At 37.3% G+C, this 22,483-nt stretch overlaps 1 protein-coding gene across 1 annotated transcript in view; it reads right to left on the reverse strand.

Annotated features, from left to right (window-relative positions):
• The window catches only part of GBE1 (1,4-alpha-glucan branching enzyme 1), a 294,356-nt gene that overhangs the window by 252,723 nt on the left and 19,150 nt on the right, over positions 1–22,483 (reverse strand). The window lies entirely within an intron of this gene.

Consider the following 22,483-nt stretch of genomic DNA (forward strand, 5'->3'; position numbering starts at 1 on the left):
ATAAGTGGTGCTGGGAAAATTGGACAGCTACATGTGAAAGAATGAAATTGGAATACTCCCTAACACCATACACAAAAATAAACTCAAAATGGATTAAAGACCTAAATATAAGGCCAGACACTATAAAACTCTTAGAGGAAAACATAGGCAGAACACTCTATGGCATAAATCACAGCAATATCCTTTTTGACCCACCTCCTAGAGAAATGGAAATAAAAACAAAAATAAACAAATGGGACCTAAAGCAACTTAAAATCTTTTGCACAGCAAAGGAGACCATAAACAAGACAAAAAGACAGCCCTCAGAATGGAGAAAATATTTGCAAATGAAGCAACTGACAAAGGATTGATCTCCAAAATTTACAAGCAGCTCATGTAGCTCAGTATCAAAAAAAACAAACAACTCAATCCAATAATGTGCAGAAGACCTAAATAGACATTTCTCCAAAGAAGATATACAGGGCTTCCCTGGTGGCGCAGTGGTTGAGAGTCCGCCTGCCGATGCAGGGGATACGGGTTCGTGCCCCGGTCTGGGAAGATCCCACATGCCGCGGAGAGTCTGGGCCCGTGAGCCATGGCCGCTGGGCCTGTGCGTCCGGAGCCTGTGCTCCGCAATGGGGGAGGCCACAACAGTGAGAGCCCCACGTACAGTAAAAAAAAAAAAAAAAAAAAAAAAAAAAAGAAGATATACAGATTGCCAACAAACACATGAAAGGATGCTCAACATCACTAATTATTAGAGAAATGCAAATCATAACTAGGGTGAGGTATCACCTCACACCAGTCAGAATGGCCATCATCAAAAAATCTACAAACAATAAATGCTGGAGATGGTGTGGAGAAAAGGGTACCCTCTTGCACTCTTGGTGGGAATGTAAATTGATACAGCCACTATGGAGACCAGTATGGAGGTTCCTTACAAAACTAAAAATAGAGCTACCATATGACTCAGCAATCCCACTACTGGGCATATACCCTGAGAAAACCATAATACAAAATGAGTCATGTACCACAATGTTCACTGCAGCTCTATTTACAATAGCCAGGACATGGAAGCAACCTAAGTGTCCATGGAGAGACGAATGGATAAAGAAGATGTGGCACATATATACAATGGAATATTACTCAGCCATAAAAATAAACGAAATTGAGTTATTTGTAGTGAGGTGGATGGACCTAGAGTCTGTCATACAGAGTGAAGTAAGTGAGAGAGAGAAAAACAAACACCATACGCTAACACATATATATGGAATCTAAAAAAAAAAAAAGGTTCTGAAAAACCTAGGGGTAGGACAGGAATAAAGATGCAGATGTAAAGAATGGACTTGAGGACATGGTGAGTGGGAAGGGTAAGCTGGGACAAAGTGAGAGAGTGGCATCGACTTGTATATACTACCAAATGCAACAAAGACAACTAGTGGGAAGCAGCTGCATAGCACAGGGAGATCAGCTGGGTGCTTTGTGACCACCTAGAGGGGTGGAATAGGGAGGGTGTGAGGGAGACAGAAGAGGGAGGACTTACGGGGATATATGTATATGTATAGCTGATTCAGTTCGTTATACAGCAGGAACTAACACACCATTGTAAAGCAATTATACTCCAATAAAAAAAAAAAGAAATAGGGACTGAACAAATGGTTCCCTATGTTTTATGATGGGGCATCTCTAATAGTACAAAACATCAACAACCTGGGGTGACTTTAATGGTATTTGCTACCTATTACATAGTACTTACTATGTACCTAGTATTGTGTTAAGTGCTCTACAAACAATATCTTATTTAATAATCACAATTCTATGTGTTGAAAATTCTATACTTATTACACAAATGAGGAACCCAAGGATCAGAGACCTTAAGTAACTTGATCAAGATGGCTCAGCAAGTTATTGGAAGAACCAGAATTTTAAGAGATTGAATTCTACGTTAAGGTATCTTAAAAATGGTTATAACAAAATAATAACTTATACCAATGCTTTATATATTGCCTATATTATATATTGCCTATATCCCCTTTAAGAATTTCCAAAGTTCATGTGGAATACTTTAGCTATAAGTATTAATATTCATGCATAATATCTTAAAATTTTTGAGCACCCCCATGCATATCACAGATATGATTTTAATGAATATGTATGCTATACCATCCATGAAATATTAAGAAGTGTTAAATTATAATTAAGAAGTGTTAAGTCTATATTCATTCATAAAAGTGCTCACTATACCTTGTTAAGTGAAAAAGAATCAAGTTTAAAATGTGTTTTTTTGTTTAATTATGAATGTACATGAATGTATAGAAAAGTACCTCAAAGATTATACAGCAAAATATTACCCATGATCTCCAAATAATGAGGTTATGAATGATTTTTCTGAATTTTTATCTTTATGTTTTTCAACTATAAACAGGTAAAAACAACAGAATATGAAGTAAATTATGAAAGAATCTATAATATAATTATTATTTTAAAGTTTATTGTTTAAAAGTTCTAAGGTAGAGCATATGTAATCCAACTGTCTACTTTAACAAAAGTTTGAAAGAATATTTGTTGGAAAGCAAATGAAAGAGGGACAGGGGGACAACCAAATAATGAAAACTTAAATCTCATTAGCTCTTCTACTATTCAAATTACTATAATAGAAGGTATAACTCTCCTGACTCAACAATACGATCTGCTACCACAGATAGCTCTGCTGAAATGAAGTGTCTGAATCACTTTAATGCCTTGAAGCTGACTCCATATATACATATTTTTCCCACCCCCTCTAATCCATTTATTAATTCATTCAAAAAATGTTTAGGCTCTCTCTATATATAATGATCTCATACATGAATATATATACTCTCCTACTTTAAATGTCCAACACCTAATCAGGTACCTAACAACAACAGGCACTCCTGAATAAAATATCTCTTGAACTAAATAGAAAAAGAATACAATTTGGTGCCTATCTTCAAGAACATCCCAGTTTGGTAGGGCTCCCTAGCATTATTTGCTTGCAGCATCATTTCTTCAAGGATATAACCTATCACAGTCTTCCTGACACTTCCATACTCACTCTCAAAATGTCAACCCCACCCCATCCCAGAAACTAACACAAATCCTCAGTGTTAAATAAATGTAATTTTTAAAATGAAGACTGCAATATCAAAAGTGCCATATTTAAATAAAAACTACCACCTACAGGATAAAGAAAAATAAACCATTCAATTTTTCACCTTATTTTTTCCTTAAAAAACAGTGCAATACATCTTAAGTTACTTCACTGCCTGCTGCACAGAGTCCCAGTGATAGATCTATTTTATTATTGTTTGCTTCAATACCTATTTCCCTCCTTTCTTCTGACTTCCAGCAACATTCTCAAAACCATGCTTACAAACAATAAATACTAAAAGCAGTGGCACCGAAGCATGACATACTCATTCTCTTCGAAGACTGGTTACTACCAGAGCACAAAAGTCCAGCTCTGCACCCTCATGAGTAACATTATTTCTATTTAAAAACTCCCAGAGAAGACAGAGGCAGCCATGTAATTATGTATCTCCAGCCACTCAATCTGCCCAAGCTCCTGCTTATTAGACAGGGTGCAGGACTATGGAAAACATTAGTCAATCGGCCTCACAGTTCTCACAAATCAACTCCAAAATCAAAGCCGGAGCTTTGGTTGTGTGTTTGCTTGTTTTGCTTTCTTTGTTTTATTTCTCATCCTGGGAAAACACTATGTTTCAAATTCCCTCCCTTTAACTTGCTACTAGAATGAACACCTAAACAATAATTGTACCCCATCAAGAACTGGGCAGCTCAACAACTGCTGAGAAAAGTATGTTTGACATTTTTCTCCACAAGACTCCATTCTCGGTTCCTGTACCGGTTCAGTGAACATGGCTATAATTGAGAGAAGTCCAAATGCCAGGAAAGAGTCATCCTTCAGGAAATATATATGTATATATTTAACATATTTTATACAGCTCACTTTAAGTGAAGCTAGATTATTTTTTTCAAATTCATATCAAAAAAATAGTATTTGGCAGCATTTTCCTATTAACATTCTAAATTTTAAAAATGAGAATGCTTCCAAGTATGATAATAAGTAAATTATGATACGGTTCACTAATTATTTCCTATAGTTCTGTGGTATCAAGATGTAACTTAAAATTCTAATTTTTAACCAAAATCTCCCACTCTCCAAGATTTTTTTAGTAAATAAAAAGAATCAAAGATTTTTCAGGACAGAAAAAATCTTTTCTCTTGTTCAAGGGGGGAAAAAAAGCTAAAACTCCTCAACCAATTACAAAATAAGTATTCCAAAATAAAATTCTATGTCCAGTTTCCACAGCTCCTCTATATAGTTCCAAAACCCCTTTGTAGTCCCAAAACCTCAGGTTAGCAAACAGTGATTTAATGATTTCATATGTATATGTGAAAATGAGATATCTTCCACTTAAAGAAAAGCAGCTCATCCATTGGAAGCAAACATTTACTTTTTTGAGGATAAAAAATACAAATCTAAAATTTGAAAAATGTGAAAAATCGCTTCATATCCAAATTAAATTCTCTAAAGCCAACGAATGCATTTTAACTTTAATTTCCGAAAAGTATTTCTGTAAGTGTTTTTCCTCCTGCATCCAACTCAACTGGATTACAATCAAGATTTTTAAGATACTGGCTGAAATACCTGTTACTGGACCTAATTTACTGGCAATAAGGCCCAGAAATAGCCATATAAAAATTTTTTCACATCACTATTATGCACATCAAACTGTTTTAAATGTCTCCTGGTGGGTACACTGCTTCTTAATTAAAGTTACTTGAACTCATAATCAAGATTTTTTTTTTGCCTCTTTAAAAGAATAAGATGGACCATATCAAGAATTCAAATTTACCTGATGTTCCAGTTTTGGGAAAATCCAAATATATTTATTTTTCATAAGATCATATTTCTCCTATCAGGATATATGATATCTAGCAACACATCTCCCTTCGGAATATTTTTTGTACTAAAAGTGACCTCAGGATTCTCCTGAGACACATCAGGATTGAGAATACATATGAGAAATGCCCTTCTCTAAAAGAGGCAGCCTTCAATTTCTTTTTAAGAACAATGAGATGTTCATCTCAGGACATGAAGAGGCAGAGATGGCTCAAAGAGTTATATATAGATGTTGCTAAGCAACCTTGGGGTTTTACATGAGTTATGTTTCAAGCTTGTATCAACTAGAGGGATTATTCCAAATGTCCCAGTGGCATTCCCCAGAGCTGATGATGCTCACTTAGTTTTCGGCACCAAAGTGATGTTGCACAGCTAGGATACTTGGCTATGCCTTGGTGACTTCAGTGACAAGTGGCAAGGGAGATGAAGGGGTATCGGTGGGGGCTTTCTGGTCCCCTTTGTTCTCTTCCCTAAGGCAGAAATTGATGCCTATGGTGATATCCCAATCAACCAGATTATTAAATTGAGGCACTTCAATGGGCAGGATACTTGGTATTCTTCAATAAAAATATGAAAACACAAACCATGCTGAATTCCTGGGCAAAATGCTCTTCAAATCAGAATTCTTCAAATGTCACACATCTTTTCCCTTGATGCAATATGTGTAACATCTCCCAAAAGGAAACCCACAGATCTTATCATTATTTGAGAACAAACAAAAGTCACAAATTAGTACTCTATTATGAGAAACAGGGAAAAAATCATTAATTATGTGGTGTTAGAGAATCTTTAAGCCAATAAATGGGAATTTGAAAAATAAAAAAATAAACTACTTTTTATGATGAGTTATCAGTCCAGACGTTAATTTTCTATACTTAAATGTTTAGAGATGAGTAATTTTTAAATCACCTGCCATTGCATAATCATTGCATAACACAAAGCCAAATATCTCCAATTTAGTTCTTCATTTGATGAGACACTTTAACAATTTTTAAGCTAAAGTACAAAAGGGAATATGAATGCCAATATAAAATGAGACTCCTAGCAAAAATAGGAAAAAAAAGTAGGCAGTATTTTTGGAAGATAAATTCATGCTGAATAAATTGAAGTGACATTTGGTTTCTCATAAATTCCAGCCTGTCCTGATAGCCTCCAAAGTAACAGATTCTTAAATGTAGCCTTTTTTCACTAAAACTGACACCTAGCCAGAATTGTCCAGGCATAAGATTATTTTTAAAGATGCTCATAGGATAAACAGACTCATATTAACTAATTATATAGAATTATCAATTAACCTCCCAGTTAACACAGAGTTACCAATAAAAATTAGTTTCCTGGCAGTACCCGTTTTATTTGTGCATAGATTAGCTGTTAAATCACAAACATTATAAAACATTGCAAAGGAGCCAAAAGATAAATAATACTAAGGGGAAAAAGGAATGATATCAAAAGTTTCTGAATTTAAAATGTCTCACTGAGCAAGAATCTGCCTCATATAAAATATAGAAACAAAGACATCGGTCACCCTAAAGATAGTTAAATGTATTGAAAGTAATTTAAACTTTAGGAAAAAAATACAAAATTTAGCAATTTATGAAGTAGAAACTCTATAGGTGGGGGAGAGGAGGAACTATAACAATGCAATAGAAATCGATTTATCCCAATTACATTCATATGCTTTATAATTACCTTGGCCATAGACCTATCTCATCATATATAGTTCATAGAAATAATACAAAATCACCTCATCAAATTTTTCCTCTAAAGAGAAGAAACAGGCAGGTATTAAAAGAAAAGAAACTGGAAATAGTAAATCTGGCTAGCAGTGAATTACCAGTCTAGTCTCAAGCTAACACCTTTAGTTTAGCCATATATTGCAATAGAATCTACAACAGAAATACATCCTAATTAATACTTGGCCATCTAAAGAAAAAATAAAAAAGGAAGGAAGGACGGGAGGAAGGCAGGAAGGAAGGAAGGGAGGGAGGGAGGGAGGGAAGAAATAAATGTTCCAAAGAAAATGGCACAATATGAAAAACCACTATTATGAAATTAATTCTAAATCAAATCTTTACTGATTCCCTCTTAAACAAAAATATATATAATAACAAAAGAAGTGATTAAATGTTTATCATTAAAAACGCGAGGAAATTCTTTGAAGTATTCAAAATATGTAGAGTATCTTCCATTTTTCCCCTCCAAATTCACCATCCAACATTTTCCACCCTAACTTCAAGAAGCTGATGTATGTGGGTTGCATTAAAGGGAACCCATGCCCTTCTCAGCAGACAACTGCTCTTCAATTGAAAAGCAGTTCCAGCTTACTGCTAGGCACCAGTAGAAATTAACCACCTGCCCATTAACATCAAGTGACTATGAGATTTGAACTGCCCATGTTGAATTGGATGTTATCTGTTCCACCAAACCTTTAAAACGGACATGCAGAAAAGAATTCCATTAGAAAACAGAAGTGGTAATACACAAGACCAAACTCAAGCAGGTACTGAAAGCAAAAGTAAACTAAACTACACAAACAAGTAACTCAGACTACCAAGGCACTTGCTGCTACTATGTTACTGCCTCTCTCTAATTCCACATGTTTGGCCTCAATGGGAGCTCCTGATGGCTAAGAAACAAGAGGAGGAAAATGCATAAGCCTGCATAATGGATGCATCTGAACAGTATGCTTGCATAGTGAGAAGTATACTACAACTCCACTCAGTGGTAACCTTCTAAGTGAGCAAACTGGGTTGTACATCTGGTTTTCCACTTGGAGTGGAACAAAAAGTAACTAGAAGTATAGTTCAACACTGACTTACAGGCTAGCAACTACTACATGGTCTGGCCAGCAACGTATAAACTTGGAAACACAGAAATTTAAAAATTGGTGACAGAGAGGTATGTTGATTGACCTCTAGGAATAGGTACAAGAGTATGTTGATATCCTGTTCCATGTAAATACCCATCATAGAACATGCATGAAGGGGTAGGCTCTTAAACATCAAGTGAACAAGTCGACCCATTCAGCGGATGTCAGTCAGCCATTTTCCCCAGTGAATACAGCCCTTGCTCATGTACAAAGTTGCTAGAGTGGCAGGAATGTATGCTATACATGGATTCAACAACATGGTCTTCCCCTCATCAAAGCTAATCTGGCTACCACCTATGCTGAGTATGCAGCCAGCCAAGAGGAAGCTGGCCCCGTAAGCCCCTAGAATGTTACCATTCTCTGGGCTGATGAACTAACTACTTGGTAGCAGAGTTGATTTCACTGGACAAGGAGGTGCAGCACATTCTGGGTATAGATTTGTCTTTTTTTTTTTTGCAGTACGCGGGCCTCTCACTGTTGTGGCCTCTCCCGTTGTGGAGCACAGGCTCCAGACGCGCAGGCTCAGTGGCCATGGCTCACGGGCCCAGCCACTCCGCGGCATGTGGGATCTTCCCGGACCGGGGCACGAACCCGTGTCCCCTGCATCGGTAGGCAGACTCTCAACCACTGCGCCACCAGGGAAGCCCTAGATTTGTCTTTGATGTTTCCACTAGTATCACCATTCATGAACTTATACTTTACCAATTGCCATATTGGATGACACAATAGTGCCTCTGACCAGAGCGCATATTATACAGATAATGAGCTTACACTTAGGCAGTTCACTTGTAGTATTACCAGATGTTTCATCACCCCAAACATCCTTTTCCACCCTTTATAAAATGGTACAGTGGCCTGCTGAAGGCTCCGTTATGATGACATTTGGTAGGCAATGGACTGAGAGCTTGAGGTACTGTGCTGTGAGATACAGTATATGCTTTAAATTAGCAGCCAAGATATATTGTTATCTCCCCATAGGCAGAATACAGGTCCAGGAATCAAATAGAGGAGGCGAGTGTAGCCTCTCTCAGTATCATATCTGACAAGGTACAGGAAGAATTTTGCTTCACAGTGGGATTTTAGGCTCAGTGTATTTAGAGGTACCAGTTCTCAAGGAGGAAATTCTTCCACCAAGAAATATGGTTATATTTTCAACTAATTGAAAACTAAGACTACTCTCTAGCCATTTTGTGGTCTTCGTGCTACCGAGCCATGGGAAGAAGAGGAGGAAATTGAGATACAGTTTCACAATGGAGGCCAAGGAATATACTGAGAAGCCTCATAGTCCCAGTAAGGGACAACCCAATAAAAACAAAACCACCGAGGACACAGATCCTACAAAAATGAACCTCATAAAGGTTCCCATAAAGGTTCTTCTTGCAAATAACCCCATCTAGCCAAGGTGGAGGGTGAGGGTTAGTAGAAGGAGGCATCTATGATTACAATGCGACCTGCAGCAGCTATGCTTTGTACCACTTAATCATATATTTTCTTTCTTTTTTCCTCTGTGCTATCTTATCTGAAGAATATTAGTGGTAGTCAATGCTTGATATTTCAGTGAGGATACGACCAGTTTGACATCACCTGATGATAAAACATCTAACAGGACTTTGTGCATTGCCTGTGTTGGAATCACAAACTTTTTACCTTAAAAAAAAAATAAGAGTGTAGGCCCAGAGGCAAAAAGGGCAGACTATGCCAGACTTCTTACATTTGTCCCTGCAGGCCCATTCTCCATCATTCTGCACACTGTTCTCTGCCCCAAAAATATAACCTGTATGGACTATATCAGCAGACTTCTGGTGTCCAGTGGGTCTGGCCATTGAAGAGATCCAGGAAGACATCACAAAGAGAAAGGTGAGTAAATCAGGATACTTGTTCTCCAGGCTTCCTCCTTGTAATTGAGTTGACTCTGTCCCTGGACCAAAGACCACTGAGCTTCTCAAAACAGATGACTCTACATGATATTCTCCTTTGTGATTATATTAACTGCCCCTTCCATTATTCCTTTAGGGCTACAGATGGTAGTAACTCAGAAGCTAAGTCCCTGGTCACTGTATTATCCACTGTGGTTTCCCAACTACCATATCTTTATAAATAAGTCATCCTTAGATTATACTGTTTTGATTGCCATCTGTTTCCTGTGGCAGCCCTGACAGATATAAGTCTAAAAACTTACCTTTATCCCCAAATGATCGAATTTTTTTGCCTTTATCCCCAAATAAACTAATTTTTATTTCTAATCACTCTACAGGAAATAATAGGAAGAACAAAAACAAAACAATAACATACAAAAAACTTTTTAGGTATACTGCTCATAGCACCATGAAGACAACTGTCTGATTTATTTGTTTATTACTATAGCCCAGCACCTAACACAATGTCTGACATACAGTCAGCATTAAAACATAGCTTTTAAATCAATGACTACACATAAACACTATGAGAATTGCAGGGATCCAAGTCAATAAGTAAAATAAAATAGAAAGACTGCTATTAATCAACATAATTATCACTCACACACAGGACATTAGACTACAACACAGCACCTTTTATATCAGGCAAACGTACACAGCAAACCCATTTCTATCCAAAATAATAACTAAAATCACAGATTCAACTATATTAAAAAATATTCCAGGGCTTCCCTGGTGGCGCAGTGGTTGAGAGTCCGCCTGCCGATGCAGGGGACGTGGGTTCATGCCCCGGTCTGGGAAGATCCCATATGCCGCGGAGCGGCTGGGCCCGTGAGCCATGGCCGCTGGGACTGCGCATCCGGGGCCTGTGCTCCGCAGTGGGAGAGGCCACAACAGTGAGAGGCCCGCATACAGCAAAAAAAAAAAAAAAAAAAAAAAAAAAAAAAAATAGTCCAAATAAATGTGGTCATTGTTCCTACCATCTATGAGATTTAAACACATTTAAAACTGCAAGCTACAAATAGTGACACCCAAGTTCTAGTACTGTTCCTGTAACTAGATGACAGCCGCAGCCCAGGTCACTTAAATTCTTCCCTATTGTTGATGCTAAAAACCTAAGAAACATCCTTAATTCCTCTCTTTATCTCATATCCAATCCATTAGGAGGTGCTTTTGACTCAATTTTTATAATAAATCCAAAATGCAATCACTTTTTACCACCTCCATTGCCACAATATGAGTCAAACCACCATCATCTCTCACCCGGATTATGCAAAAGCCAAAACTCGCCTTCCTGCTCACATCTTTGCTTCCTACAATCTTTTACAATACAGCCACTCAGAGTAATTGTAATGATTAATTTTATAAGTCAACTTGAATGAACCATGGGGTACCCAAATATCTGCCTAACATTATTTCTGAGTGTCTGTGAGAATGTTTCCAGATGAGATTAGCATTTGAACCAGTAGACTTAGTAAAACAGATTGCCCTCCACAATGTGAGTAGGCATCATTCGATCCTTTGAGAGCGTGAATAGAACAAAAACACGGAGGAAGGGAGAATTCACTCTCTCTGCCTGACTGCAGAGCTAGGGCATCGGCCTTCTGCCTTTGGACTAAGATATAACATCCACACTCCTGGTTCTCAGGCCTTTGGAGTTGGACTAGAACTTATCCCATCTGTTCTCCTGGTTCTTAGAACTTTGTACTTGGACTGGAACTAAAACACCAGCTTTTCTGGGCCTCCAGCTTGCAGACAGCAGATGGGGGACTTCTCAACCTATATAATCACATAAGCAATCTCCTCAAAATAAATCTTCATGTGTGTGTTTATGTGTGTTTGTGTATGTTGATCTGTTTCTCTACAGAACTCTGAATAATACAGTAATCATTTTAAATCATAAGTAAGATCATGTAATTTCTCTGCTTAAAACTCTCCAGTGGCTCCCCATCTCACTCACACTAAAAGCCAACCAGTCTTTACAGTAATCCACAAGCAAGCACTTGTATATTCTGAGACTTAAGCAGTTTTCTTTCTTATGCCATTTCTTTCTGCTCTGTCCCTAACTCATTATTCCAAACAAACTGTTCTTTTTCCACTTTCCTGAATACTCCAGACAAATCCCTGCCTAAGGGGTTCTGCAATGGCCATTTCCTCTGTCTGGAAAGCTCTTCCACAGATATCTGCACAACTAATTCCCCTTCAGGTCTTTGCCCAAATGCCAGATTCTCTCAATAGTTCTGACCTTGAAAAACAAGCCTGTTCAAAACTTCCCCTTTATTCCAGTGTCCCTTATATTTCTCCCTGTTTTCTTTTTGCCATAGCATTTATCATCCAATATGTGTTAGGTTTATTATGTATCACTTTTCTCCTGCTGTGAGAAAGTAAGCTCCTCAAACTTATGGCTTTTAGTCTGTTTTGTTCACTCTTAGATTCCAAATCCCTGTAACGGTAATTGATGGATAGTAGACTCTAAATAAATTGCTGAAATGGATTCTATTTCCTTACTTGAACAAAGGGTAAGAGTTGAACAAATTTGCCTCTCTTACCTATAAAAGTATTTTCTGTAGTCATCTGTTACTTTACTAAATATAAATAAGATTTTACTCATTAATAGCATTAGGTATAATCAAGTATAAAATATTTGAGGATAGAAATATCCTGATTTATTTCTAAAGTTTTCCAAACTAACGTTTATTCTCATTTTTACATACAAGTCATTAAACAATAGAGTTGTATTTTTAAACACCACAGTAATTTTTACATATGGGTGTGTATATGTATAAAATAAATACACTAAATTCCATAAAGTTTTTTTCTAGTAGACAAAACAACAAAAAATAACCACTATTCAAAAACAAAGTTCAGTCAAAAAGCTACAGAAATTTGTATTTCAGAGGTCTGCTACTGTGTAATTTGTTCAAAGTAAATTTCCTCTTTTCAAATTAATATGAAGTTCTTTGTTTTTCTTTATTTAAATACCATTCATTTGGAGAATGAAAAAAAAAACCTACAGACTCAGAGACATGTTAAACCAATATTTGAACACTGTATTTAGATAAGTTTTGCAGAATTACCAGATTAAAGCACAGAGTTCACCATCTACTTTTTGGTATGTATGAGTCTCACCAAGGCATCTAGACTACTTGTTACTCCTTGCTCATCAGATACAAAAAGCATGATGGCTTTAGTACAGTATACTGGCCCATGATGATGTTCTCTAGATATTCAGATGATTAAGTTCTGTATTAGTCTAGATTCTCCAGAGATACAGAACCAATAGGAGATATATAGATATTTATTAAAGAGATTTATTAAAGGAATTGAGTTACATGGTTACATGGTTATGGAGACTGAGAAGGCCCAAGATCTACACTCAGCAAGCTGGAGACACAGGAAAGGCAATGATTTAGTTCCAGTTTGAACCTGAAGGCCTGAGAACCAAGAGAGCTGGTAGTGTAAGCTTCAGTCAAAGTCTGAAGGCAGGAGAAAATCAATCAGGAAAAGAGAGGCAATTCTCCCTTAGTCTATGTCTTTTTGTTCTATTCAGGCCTTCAATGGATTGGATTAGACCCACCCACATTAGGGATGGAAATCTGCTTTACTCAATCTACCAATTCCAACATTAATCTCATCCAGAAGTACCCTCACAGACACACCTAGAGCAATGTTTACCCAAATATAAGGACATCCTGCAGCCCAGTTAAGTGGATACATAAAATTAACAATCACAAGGTACCTATGAACCATATTATGACAGAGATCAAGAAACTGTCATTGCCCCTGCTGTAAATATATGAAGGTGTTAGCCCTTCTCTGTGGCTTGAAGGCCATCTGCCATCTGATTGTCCTAATTGGTAAAGAAAAAAAAAAAATGCCAGATCAATTGCTGCATACCAGGTACCAACGACTATACTGATACTACATTTTAGAAAGCAAAGCAATTGGAGTCACTCCGACTAGGTTTCCCTTAGTCTATATTTATTCTCCAAGATCCATCTGTCAAATCAGCAAACCAAAAGGGAATGTTACAGCAATCTCCACTGTTGCATCCTGCAAGTTTTTGAAGGTGGCCCTACTCACAGCAATGTTTCCAGGGATGTAGTACTGCTTAGGGTTTTCTCTTTTGTTAGGAGGGGCAGTTCCAGAGGCTTCAACTTAGTCCTTCCTAAACAGTCCTCATTCCATAAGAAGTCAGTGTGAAAACTGTGCCAATTCCCGTGCCTGTTCCAACTATGCACTCAGGAAACTGTTAAGTATCCACAGGATCAGTCTGACAAGACATTGGAGCCACACTGATGAAGATTAAGTGACCTCCATAAGCCTCAACTCTGACTGATGTGCCACTGTGGCATTTACGTCCCCAAGATAAATCCAGAACCTATTTTTATTAATTCTCAGAAGTCTGGGCTTTTTCCTGGCAAACAGCAGATGCCTTTGAGAAAGGCTTGAAAGATTTAAAGTATATATTTGTGGTAGCATTTTATGTCCCTTCTTAAGGGAAATCAGCCTCTCCTTTAATCAGGAGAAGCTGTTCTCCCTGTTTCAGTAATACAAGTCAAGTTTCTATTCAGCATATCTAGAATTTCCCCAATTATACAGATTAAGTAAAAATTCAGTAATCAGCCAATGTATCAGAGTCCTAAGGACATGATGATCAATTAGCCATACCACAGAACCCTGCATTTCAAAACACTGACTGCTCTTCCACACTTGAAGCCTATTATTGAAACAGAGGAGGACCCTGTGGGACTCCTGGGCATGAAAGCCTTTCTGTGTCCCCTGTTTCTTGTTTGTAGGGAATAGCCTTCAGCCTCCATAACTCACTGAGTTTCCAAAAGGCAGGTCCAAACAGTAGCTAATCAGGGAAGGGAGGGGTTTCAGAGACAAGGGAGGAGCATCCAAGAAACAATAGTGCAGCCTTGGGGCAGGGTCCTGGTTCCACCTCAAGGGATACACATAAAAATATCTTGAGCTCTTTTACAGAACTAAAACCCCCAACAAATGGAAGATGTTAGCATTATTCATTCCAGAGAAGGTCATAGCTTGATAACCTCAAGAAGTTCATCAGGAGACTACCTGAGGCCAGACTAAAGGAACAGAGGAGCTCATTAGGAGACCACCTGAGGCCCTGCACACACCCTGATCCTTATCAGCAACTCTGCCCTTGAACCACTGCTATAAAACTCCTCACCAAATCCTCCCAGGTTGGGACACACAGTTTTTCAGGGCACGAGCCCGCTGTGTCTCCCTTTGTCTAGCAAAGCAATAAAGCTATTCTTTTCTACTTCATTCAAAACTCTGTCTCCAAGATTCAATTCAGCACCAGTACACAGAGGCCAAGTTTTCAGCATCATTATGGCAACTATAGCTACTTTATTAATGAAGCCTAAGCACTGCCAAAGCACTTTGTTACCACTCCAGAATCCTATGATCCCCACTGAAATCAATGAGTCTAGTTCAATGGCAGCATACCCAATGACATTTCCCAGCCTAGAGCTACCATAGAGGTCTCATCAATACATTTCTTAATTCTTTTTTTTTTCTTTTTTTTGCGGTATGCGGGCTTCTCACTGCTGTGGCCTATCCCGTTGTGGAGCACAGGCTCCGGATGTGCAGGCTCAGCGGCCATGGCTCATGGGCCCAGCCGCTCCTCGGCATGTGGGATCTTCCCGGACCAGGACACGAACCCGTGTCCCCTGCATCGTCAGGCGGACTCTCAACCACTGCGCTACCAGGGAAGCCCCATTTCTTAATTCTTAATCAAAGGTGTCCCCTCTAGAATCTCAGGGCAGAGTGACAAGGTGGATGACAAGACTATCCATGATAAACCTACTCCACTATTCCCATCTTCCTATGGCTCTTCCTTCCTCCACAGCCTGAGAGTGTTCAGGCATCTCAACCACATTAAGTGTTAGCCATTGTTGAGTTCAGGTTCTAGTCAAATAATCAAGCAAACTGTTGAAGCCATTTCTAGAAGCTCAACTAACACATTAAATCCAGATTATTAAGAACACTCATATCGATAAATCTGGTTCTGTCTGAATTAAGTATATTCATATCAGTATGTTCCATCCCCCTTATTCTACTTTTCTTAGAATTCAACCCAGTACAGTACTTCCAGATTGCTGCTGATACAAATTATCTTGCTTACCTGATATGCCAATCATCCATATAAAAGGCTAGGATGTGAAAGGCTAGGCTCAGTTATGGTCCTGAAGAAATTGAAAGAAATAAAGGTAGATCCTGAAAAGAACAGTATCCCTTTTCCCTTATAAATGATCTCCATACCTCTGGTTTATTTGTATTCATTTTCATACTTGGCAATCTCTTGAATCAGTATTTTTCTTTTCCATTTATACAACTACCATCCCATTCTAAGCTACTGTAATCACTTACCCGGAGTGCTGAAATTGCCTCCTAACACTATGAAAACGTAATTGTTACATACCATTCAGCCAAGGAAACTGTAATGAAAACATGAAGACATCGAAGGTTATAAAAAGGCCTTACTTTCTCAGAAAAATCATTCTTGCAGATATATGGAAAATAGAAGGCAGGGGGAGGGAGAGGCGGAGGCAGGTAGAGAGTAGAAGCAGGAAGGCCAGTTCCAAATCAGATCAGACATTGATAGTGGCTTGGACTAGAGTGTTAGCACCAGAGATGTAAAACAACTGCAAGATTCCATAGGACACATTTTAGGGGATAGGGGAGGTAGGAGAAAAAGGATCCAATGATAATAGCAGATTTCTACTGAATAGATATGTAGTGCCATTTACCTAAAAGAAAGAGATAGTCATCTCCAAGTGTGAATTTAAAGGTCAGAGAAAGGATCTGGGTATAGATACAAATTTTGAAATAAATGAATATATACATGATATTCAAAGCAGCACTACTCAAAAATGTGATCCATGGACCAGTGCTGAGCCACCTACTGTTTATCACTGGTCCACGACAAGAAAAGTACCAAACTGAGGTTAAGCACTTAGAAACTTTTATAGCAACTGTATACAGTTGTATATCTTTTGAATATAACCTAAAAACTAGGCTTTTATTTTGAATGTCTTTTTATAATTTTACTATGCTAATAACTCTTGTTGAATTTTATAAAAGTATCAGACTCTGGTAGATAATCAATTAAAATAAAAAAAAAGACCCACTATTTACCATAAGTTGGACAGCACTGATTTAAAGCTATGGTAGTAGAAGCAATCACTTGAGGAGAGAATCCTAGAGAAAAATTCTAACTATGATTATGCATTTGATCCTTGTTGCCCTCATCATCCTTTATCATCATAAAAATTGTATAATCTGGAATGTAATTCCCAAGGTTGCTTTATCATCCATATCTCCTTATTACCATCAATAATATTTTACTGAGCATACTTCTTGCCAAGCAGTCGTTACATGGATTATCTCATTTCAAAATCTCAATAAAGCTAGTATTATAATCCCTATATTAAAGAGTTAAAAAGTTGAGTCTAGGGGGCTTCCCTGGTGGTGCAGTGGTTGAGAGTCTGCCTGCCGATGCAGGGGACACGGGTTCGTGCCCTGGTCCGGGAAGATCCCACATGCCGCGGAGCGGCTTGGCCCGTGAGCCATGGCCGCTGAGCCTGCGTGTCCGGAGCCTGTGCTCCGCAACGGGAGAGGCCACAACAGTGAGAGGCCCACGTACCGCAAAAAAAAAAAAAAAAAAAAAAAAACAAAACATTGAGTCTAGGGAAGTTAAATAACTCATCCATGTCACATAACTAATAAGTCAGGGAGCTGAAATTTGAACACAAACCAACTGACCCAAGTCTCAGCTTTTAATTACTGCAAATATACATATATTGTCAACCTATCAATCATCCAGCTTATACGTTTTAAGGAAAATATTTCATGTGAAATCAAAACTTCTGTGTATATAACTTCCAGATCTAGGAATTTATTTATATTTTGGTTATCAAGTAAGTTCTGTTTACTAACATTTATCACTGGATTACTCTTATTGCCTCCAAGGAGGCAATAACTGCTCAAGAACAAAAGATAGGGGCACACCTCCTAAAATCAAATATACTGCCTGGTAAATACGGAGTGAGCTAAGGCCTATTTCAGGAGAGTTTGGATCTAAGAATCTAACTTTCTGTAACAGAAAAAAAAAAGTTTACTCTGCCCATCAACTTAGGCAACACAGTAATGTGGTCGCACTGATTCTGCAGCTGACTTGATTTTTATTGAGTGTTTTCATTATCAACTTGGGTCTTTTCCATGAGGCTTCACAAACAGGTTAAGCCAACATAACCTTGGTTTGTCACCATTTGAGGACTAATTTATATACTCTACTTCTTTTTTTTAGATTTTTTTATTTTTAAAAAATTTTTATTGAAGTATAGTTGATTTACAATGTTGTGTATATATTCTACTTCTTTAGAAAAGTATTTCTGCCAATTTTATTTTTAACCATAAACTTATATCAAAACATTACATAAATTAGGTATGGCTTTTGCTTAAGTTTCTAAATTTCCTTTCTATAGACCATAATAAATAAGATTACAAATTAACTATTACATATTATAGTACTTTTATTTAACCCTACACTTTTCCTTTTTTTTGTCTAATTCACACCTGAATTTCATCTTACCTCCAAGAAAATGTGATATTAAATAATATTAACAATGGCTACTACTTATTTCAGTGTTTAGTATCTGACAGACAACATGCTGAACACCTTTAAATACATATTCCCACTAACGTTTATCCTTGGAACAACTCTGGCACATAAGTATTTTTTGCCTCATTTTCACATATGAAAAAACTGTGGCTAAGTGAAATTTTAAAAGATCCAATGCAGAGCCAAAATTTAAACCTAAGCTCACCCCAAAATCCATGTTCTTAATTATTATGTGCACTTTCTCCCCTTTGTAAAATGTACAAAACTCCTTTTGTAATGATCACTTCTAGAGAGCAGCTTACTAACATATATTCTCTTGCATTAATTTTCTCCAGTGGATTACAATAAAGTCATTTCCTTCTCTGGATTTGTGGACACATAAGTATTAGATACTGGGTGAAAATTCAGGTGGCAAAACGAATTATTTTCTAATTGAAAGTCTAAATCATGATTCGGTTGTGGTGAATTCCTGACATGTTAATTCTGTTCCACAGACAAAAAACCTCTGAGAGACATAAGGAAGGTGCTTTGAAGCAAGCAATACAACTTCTACTGAAACGACCACATGATTACTAGAATATCTGTCAATTTTAACATGGGATATTTTAGCACAATGTGAAGATTACTAGACTGAGTTAATGCCCTTACAAAGAGAAATTCTACCATCTTAGTTAAGCCACTCCAAGTAGCAACAGCACAAGCTCCTTAACTGTAAAGTAGAGATAAAGGCACAAAATTAAACTTAGCTGAAAAATGTGCAAGAATTTGACTAGCAGTGATGCATTTTATGCATTCCAAGCACTACAGAGAAAAACAAGAAATTCTGATTCTTATAATAAAAGACTCAGTTTCTTGAAAACATCGGTAAATATGTTTGGGCAACTAATGTGAAAGAAAAAATAAAATGAAGGAAGAATTAAAATGAATTATTATTATTAAAATGAATGCTTAATTGTTGGTATGACAACCACTTGTAACGGTTCAGTCTGGAGTAAGCACTGTATTTATTGTTAGTTCTTGTAAGAAAATCTGAAACGCAGTAAATTCTCTTAAAAACTTTTTTTGTTTCTCAGCTCTTACATGAACCTCACAACGTTCTTATTTTTCTCCAAAAAAAAAAAAAAAAATCATTGGGCTTCCCTGGTGGCGCAGTGGTTGAGAGTCCGACTGCCGATGCAGGGGACACGGGTTCGTGCCCCGGTATGGGAAGATGCCACATGACGCGGAGAGGCCAGGCCCGTGAGCCATGGCCACTGAGCCTGCGCATCTGGAGCCTGTGCTCCGCAACGGGAGAGGCCACAACAGTGAGAGGCCCGCGTACCGCAAAAAAAAAAAAAAAATCATTGTAATTATTTCAACTTGAGTAAGCAGTCTATTTTTTCCCATGCTACCCAATGAATGACTTATATCTGTCTATAACCAGGCCTCTGCCTTAATTCCCGGGAAACCTGGAACATTTAATGGCTCCAGTCTTTGGGGAAACTTGTACTATTTTTTTTTTTTAAACATCTCTATTGGAGTATAATTGCTTTACATAAAGCTAATTCACTTTGTTATACAGCAGAAACTATTTCTTTTTTACCTTTCACAGTACTTAAATAATGACCCCCCAAATCCACTACTGCTTAATTTCAATCATGTAGTCCTCATTGTTGAAAGTGATTTTACTATTAAGTGAACACAAGTCTGATGGCTTTATTAGGAAATCACAATGAGCTTCTACTGTATTGCCTACGAGTGTTGGAAAACACACACACACAAACACACAATTTCTTTAAAATCTAAAAACTAGTTTTTTCTAGAAGAATCCATCACAAACAGTCAGAGCTAGAAAAAGTTAGAGAACCATTAAAGACTGAATGTTTGTGGGCTGCCCAAATTCATATGTTGAAATCTTAACCCCAGTGTGATGACATCAGGAGGTGGAGCCTTTGGGATGTGATCAGGTCAGGAGAGTGGAGCCCTCATGAATAGGATTACTTTCCTTATAAGAAGAGACTGGAGAGAGCTTGCTTCCTCTCTCCCTCTCCTCTCTCTGCCAGGTGAGAATACAAGGAGATGACAGACATCTCTAAACCAGGAAGAGTGTTCTCACCACTGAATCTGTTAGTGCCTTGATCTTGACCTTTCCAGCCTCCAGAACTGTGAGAAATAAATTTCTGCGGTTTAAACCACCCAATCTATGGTACTCTGTTATAGCAGTCCAAACTGACCAAAGCAGGAATCAACCAGACAAACCTGACTAGTCACTGGACAGAGGTCCAGGGCACCCATTATTCAGCCAAGATATCTCACACACAGACACAGACACACACACACACACACACACACACACACACACACACGGAAAATGCCAAGTGACTAGGATTCAGTTAGTTAAAAAAAATAGAGCATAAAGTCAACAAAAGTCATACAGCAACCCAATCTGGCTTTTTGTGGCTTATTCACATTGTTACTATTTCCTAGGATATAACTGAACCTTAATCAAACAGCAAAGTAAAATAAAATAAAACCACAATGGCATTAATAAATAGAAATTAACAATATATCTATATGAAAAGATTGCCTTGATGCCATAAAATTTAAGTGCCTAAAATTTTAATATTATCATTGTGTTTTCAGCCTGAACTTTGCATTAGTACAAAAATGATTGCTAATAATGTATAATAATCAGTAGCATTACAAGTTTGAGAAATATTTCGTTCAATAAAATGTTTGATTTTTTTTTAAGCCAAAGAAAAAGTATTCAGACCTAGAGTGGATCACGATGTGATAGAGCCTCGGTTGTATTTAAAAGTGTAAATTCTGTTTTAAGCTTTTCCACTACACTTGAGAAAGAGCAACGACAAAATTCCCAAATGTCAACACAGATGGAAGTTGAGAGGAACAGCAATGAAATCTAAAATGCAAACCATAACCCAAAAAAGAAGTATTCTTCCTTTCTCATTTTTAAAACTATGCTGACTACCTCAAAGAGAGGAAAATTCCCATTTTCTGCCATGTTTGTAAACAGATATCAGCACAATGAATGGGAAAACTTTTATTTCAACTCCAACAAGACATGATATAAAAGTCATTTTTATACACACACAAACACACACATATATATGATATATACAAATGTATAATACATATTTATAGCATGGCCAGAGTTCTAATTTTATTTTAACCCTAAATCTCTATATATATAATTCTAGAATTTCTTGAAAGCCTTCATATTATTATAGATGTTTCAAACTCTACCTCAGGGTAAGCCATTGTTGGCTAATGATAAGAGAACAATGGCTTTCTCTTGTATACCTCTGTTTACCAGACTTTCCCCATTAAAAGCCTAAATCCCTCAAGAGTATTTCCTTATTACAGAATTCAGAACCGAAAGCAGCTTCAAGAGCCTCAGGTTTAGAATGCTGTCTTACCTCAAGCAAAAATCAAGCCTAATTCATGATCATTTGGGAAGGCAATCCAGGTAATTTGTTTCATTCACTGTTAAGATACTACTTTAAAAAGGAATTTGCTGCCTATTAAATGAAACTGAATATCTTTTATTTATCCATAAAAGTAAAACAATCTCTTATTCTAGCGTGAATACTGTTGTTCAAGAAAATTTTGTGGATGACTTTAAAAGCTCAGGTGGAAAGTTAGAATTCTATTCATTAAGAAAGTGAAGTTTGGCTTACAATCTAGAAAACTAAAACAGATTTGAAACAAAATTAAAAACAAGGTATGTCACCTCCTTAGTATAAAAATGAAATAATAATTTTTTGAACCACAATAAAATCAACAAATAGAAGGCACTGTCATCTCAGCACTGCTATGCAATAAACACACAAAAAAAGACATTCCTAGCACATCCATACAGAATGTTAACAGTGAAGGTGAATGAAGTCAGCAAGGATAGAAATTACTAGTGGCCTGGCTGGAAAAGCATGTTGGGCCTGAGGCGAAAGAAGTTTTTTAAATAGGAGAGTGTTTTGAAATAGAAAGCATGTTAAACAGAATTGCCCGAGGACTGCTAGGAAATGAAAAATTACGCTAGCTGCATTGGGAACAGCAACTTGATAAAAGCACAATGCACAAATTACAATCTTCTTCACAAGCAGTATTAGACACAAGAAAGG

Source organism: Mesoplodon densirostris, chromosome 5 (assembly GCF_025265405.1).
Source record: "Mesoplodon densirostris isolate mMesDen1 chromosome 5, mMesDen1 primary haplotype, whole genome shotgun sequence".
NCBI classification, from domain to species: domain Eukaryota; kingdom Metazoa; phylum Chordata; class Mammalia; order Artiodactyla; family Ziphiidae; genus Mesoplodon; species Mesoplodon densirostris.